This window comes from Rhinopithecus bieti, unplaced genomic scaffold (genome assembly GCF_001698545.2).
Source record: "Rhinopithecus bieti isolate Rb0 unplaced genomic scaffold, ASM169854v2 scaffold_1673, whole genome shotgun sequence".
Lineage (NCBI taxonomy): Eukaryota > Metazoa > Chordata > Mammalia > Primates > Cercopithecidae > Rhinopithecus > Rhinopithecus bieti.
The window spans coordinates 8,654,799-8,660,039 of NW_016804690.1; the positions used below are offsets into that span (position 1 = coordinate 8,654,799).

The following is a 5,241-nucleotide window of genomic DNA, read 5'->3' on the forward strand; positions in this document are numbered from 1 at the left end:
ATATATATATATATATGTATGTGGGATATATGTATATGCCTTGTTCTTCATTGCCCTTGAATTTATTGCATATTAGTTCATTGCATTTATTTACATTTTCCTTGTCTTTCTAATTTAGCTTTAAAGACTGGCAGATAAGAAAAATAGCTTTGTATTCTGCGACATGATTTTTTTCAGTGTGTAAAGTATATTATGAAAGTAAATCACTTTTGAAAGTTACACTGTCTTTAATATTCTACTTCTTATTCTCTGGGTATCTGTGGCCATTTGTCTTTACTCATTTGTGTTTGTTGCTGTATTTTTGAAGATGTGCTATAATGCCAGTTCTGTGTGTGTGTGTGTGTGTGTGTGTGTGTGTGTGTGTGTGTGTGAGAGAGAGAGAGAGAGAGAGAGAGAGAGATTATGAGCTTGTCTAAAGTCTGGACTAAATCTATGACTTCTTTGAAGCTCCTATCCCTGAGACGCTAGTAGTGTGTGCAGAACTCAGAAAGCATGTGATAAAACCAGTCAAATCTGTTTCTCAATATGTGTGTATTTATAAATATAATGGCTAATTATTTCAGGGTTTGTGATTATCTGGGCTCTTTTAAACTCATTGCTCCCCTGCTGCCTGCCTTTTGGCTGCTCCACTCCTCATTAACACCTCCATTAGAGGGTGGACAGGTGACAGGGTAATTACTGAAAAGGAACTTAAACTAGTTCATTTTGACTTTCTTTTAAAATTTGATGTGATCTTTAAAACCAGAAAATCATTTAAAATTTTATTAAAATAATTTTTGTTTTCATGCCATGCAGACATACAGACATACATATATTTTAATCTGTGACACTCTACTTGTTATCTTGATAGTCTGAGAGCATCGTGACTCTTTTCTACTAATGTTATTATAAATAACTTAAATGAGTATAGAAAGCACATGGCACAGTAAATCTTAAAAGCACTGTTAGGATTTTGATAGTAAAATAGGAGCCAATCACTGCACATACTAGCTCCTATGTGTGACTTTTTTGAAAGAATATTCTACAGATTCCCCAGTTGGAACTCTTGGGCTGATTTGTTTCACTCCTGGCCACCGCTGTCTTTTTCATAGTTCTGACCACATTTACCAGGAGAAAAATATCCTTCCCAATCCACTGTCCTCCTTGCAACATTCATGCCCATCAGTGCCATTTTGTGACATTCAATTACCCATCTTTGTTCTACTCATCCCCCTTGTTAGTCTTCCCAAGGTTATAAGCAAAACCCCTGTCCAGTGACCTAGGGATGTCTGATTGTCTCAGCTTTTTCACTTAACTTTTTTTCTTTAAGTGAGATCTGATTTCCTTTATTACATTGCTTCCTCTACCCTTCAATGTTCTTAAATTCAAGGCTGAGACTTTTACCTCATTCTGTTCCTCTCCCATTATCTATCTCACTCTTACTCCCCACCTTACTTTAGTCCAGTAACAAGAATTGCTTAAAAAGTACTGTTCCATCTCCTGTCACTCTCTAGTAGGCCTGACTAGCACTGGAGTTAGAGTCCCTGGGTTAGAAGGTGGATTGAAATGTTTGCATAAATTGATAAGGAATAGGAAGGATCAAAGAAGTGGGTTTAAGCTACATTTTTAGAAGATACTGAGGTTACAATAAAGAAAGCAGAATTCAGTCTGGGTACTGTGGCTAACTCCTATAATCCCAGGAATTTGGGAGGCCAAGGTGACCAGATCCCTTGAGTCCAGGAGTTCAAGACCAGCCTGGGCAACATGGCAAAACCCCATCTCTATAAAAAAATAAAAAGTTAGCCAGGTGCAGTGGCTCTTGCCTGTAGTCCCAGCTACTTGGGAGGCTGAGGTGGGAGGATTGCTTGAGATTGGAAGGTCGAGGCTGCAGTGAGTCAAGATTGTGCCACTGTACTCCAGCCCAGGCAACAGAGCGAGACCCTGTCTCAGAAAAGAGAAAGAGAGAGAGAGAGAGAGAGAGAGAGAGAGAGAAAGCAGACTTCAGATACACAAAAAGACTGAGGGCAGGTTAGAGTCTAGAAAATAGAGCTGAAGTGTGAGAAGCTGAGTAGATTTCTAAAAATATGAAAGATTCAGAGTAAGTTTGGGATTTTTCTTTTCTTTTCTTTTTTTTGACAGAGTCTCACTCTGTTGCCTAGGCTGGAGTGCAGTGGCACGATCTCGACTCACTGCAACCTCTGCTTCCCAAGTTCAAGGGATTCTCCTGCTTCAGCCTCCTGAGTAGCTGGGATTACAGGTGCATGCCACCATGCCTGGCTAAATTTTTTTTGTATTTTTAGTAGAGACGGGATTTCACCATGTTGGTCAGGCTGGTCTTGGACTCCTGAAATCCTGATCTGCCCACCTTAGCCTCCCAAAGTGCTGGGATTACAGGCTTGAGCCACCGCGCCAGGCCAAGCCAAGAGTGTGTTTCAAACAAAAAGATCCACAAGTTTTATATAAATGAGATTGGATATCTTTACATATTAGTTGACTCCTGTTATATTGATGGGGGTAGTGAGAATTACCTTTTTAAAATTACAAATTGTCCTTGGAAATGGTAGCACTTTTCTTCCATCCCTGTATTAGTCCGTTTTCATGCTGCTGATTAAGACATACATGAGACTGGACAATTTACAAAATGAAGTTTATTGGACTTACAATTCCACATGTCTGGGAAGACCTCACAATTGTGGTGGAAGGTGAAAGACATGTCTCACATGGTGGCAGAGAGAAGAAAGCTTGTGCGGGGAAACTCCCCCTTTTAAAACCAGATCTTGTGAGACTTACTCTCATGAGAACAGCAGGGAAAGACCCTGCCTCATAATTCAATCACCTCCCACTGTGTTCCTCCCACAACACATGGGAATTGTGGGAGTTACAATTCAAGATGAGATTTTGGTGGGGACACAGCCAAACCAAATCAATCCCCTTTGTTCTTATCTTTCTAGTTCCAGGAGAGGGATTCTATTTTTCCCCCTTTTCTAACTCCTGCCACTATTTTAAATGACTTTGAAATGTATTGATGCAGTTCTTTGGCCTCTTCATTCACTTCCCACTCCAACAACCCATTTCCATGGCTACACTCTGGATTTTGTGATCACTTATAATTTCTCTATTTCTCAAATCTTCCTAATCCCATGAATGCTATTCTATGGATATATCATATCTTTCCAACTCCAATTGACCCTGGAAGCCTCACATAACCTGCTCCTTAACTTCTCTTAATCTTTAGCCCATTATCCCTACTTAGTCCTCTTTTGATCAACCCCATGCCTAACTTCACTGTCTTCTCTTAGCCTGAGGCAAAACCTTTTTAATTCTGACCCGTTTGAGTACCTGATTGCGGACTCCCTTCTGCTGTACTGTGGGGTCAGCTCCAGGGATGATCACCCTACACCTGCCCCGATCTGTGAGGACTTGGGGAAAGATCATGTACCTATGCTGATCTGAAGCACTAAAGTGTATATACTTCTTATCAATTTACTTTCTTTCTCCTTTTAAGCTCCTGCCAGTCTCCTGAGTTTTAATTCTATGCTCTTGCCCTTGCAGATAATCTGGCCCTCTGCTCATAGACAAAATAAAGCCAGATATAAGTATCTCCAGATTATCTTTTCTCCATCTCCAGCTTGTCTACATTGTCACACATTTTTGATTTTTTATCTAGTCTTAGAAGAAAACCATGTGTATTTTTGTTTAAAAATAACCTGTTCGCGGTTCTTGATATAATCCCTTCCGGTTTTCCTACTCTTGTTCCTCCATTCCATGATCTTTGCTCCATCAAATCCTCCCTTTATTTTAACTCAAACATCTCTCTATGGATAATATCATAACTGTCTACAAAAATGCTGTTCATTCTACAACTTCCTTCCCTTGATTCTGCCCTGCTTTTATGAGCCCTGAAAGTTATTGTCTAATCTCTCACTCTTCATTCACTTACTAACATTTAAAAAGAGCACTATGATTCAAGAAAACATGATTTAAACAATAAAAGAGCAGATTTTTTTCTTCATTTTGTTTCTTTCTCATTCATTCTTTATTCACCATGCATGATACATACATTAGCAGAACTTGCAACATGTAGACTTTCAAGAACTAGTTATGTGACTATTAAATTCTCATGCAAATCAAAGACAAGGTGTATAAAGAGATATAATAAATAAAAACAGATGATGGAACAGATGAAGGAAAAGACAGAATGAAGGAAAAGGTTTCACCGGTGGGAAAAAGGGAGGAGTTGGTGGTGCTTTCCACTTGAGTCCAGTGAGGAGGTCTTATTTGATCCTTTGAAAGGTGACATGTGTCTCCTGCAGTTGGAGAGACCAGTGCATTGATATCTATCTTAGATCTGGCAAATCTAACTGACAAGAAACAGTCTAGCTAGATTTGGATAGGTAAGTTGGAAGACAATGCCCCGCATATCTTATACTCCCAGAGTTCATCATGACAAGGAAGACTATGTATTTCTCATGACCAGATGAAGACCACAAGGAAGAGAGACAGGGTTAGGTTGTCTTAGTGTGTCCTCAAAGTACCACTTAGAAGACAAAGGGGCCTGGGTAGAGAAAAGGACAAGATTCCTGTGGGCTACAGAATTAATAAGCAGGCCGGGCGCGATGGCTCAAGCCTGTAATCCCAGTACTTTGGGAGGCCGAGACGGGCGGATCACGAGGTCAGGAGATCGAGACCATCCTGGCTAATACGGTGAAACCCCGTCTCAACTAAAAAAATACAAAAAACTAGCCGGGCGCGGTGGCGGGCGCCTGTAGTCCCAGCTACTCCGGAGGCGGAGGCAGGAGAATGGCGGGAACCGGGGAGGCGGAGCTCGCAGTGAGCTGAGATCCGGCAACTGCACTCCAGCCTGGGCGACAGAGCGAGACTCCGTCTAAACAAAAAAAAAAAAAAAAGAATTAATAAGCAACCAGTCAAAAAGAAAATGCATCTGACTGCACTAAAACAAAAGGCGAGTGATACCTGATGGTGAGAAAGATGAATGAAGAAGTCAGGAAGGTACCACTGTCAGTGATAAGTCAGTTTTATGTATATGCAGGACCAGAAACAATAGACTGCTTTGGGTGGTGCTAGTCCTGTAGCACAGAAGGGCATGGAGAAAGATATTTTAAAATGTGACAATGAGAATTGCTTGAGTTTGGACTTTTGTTCAACATTGAAAAGAGATAAAAATGAGTTTTCTCATTTTTATGTTTTTTCACTCCTCTTTTGAATTATACTGTTCTTGAACCTTTTTTTTTTTTTTTTTTT

The 5,241-nt window shown here is 40.3% G+C and overlaps 1 protein-coding gene across 1 annotated transcript in view; it reads left to right on the plus strand.

Annotated features, from left to right (window-relative positions):
- The window catches only part of USH2A (usherin), an 821,881-nt gene that overhangs the window by 198,701 nt on the left and 617,939 nt on the right, over positions 1–5,241 (plus strand). The window lies entirely within an intron of this gene.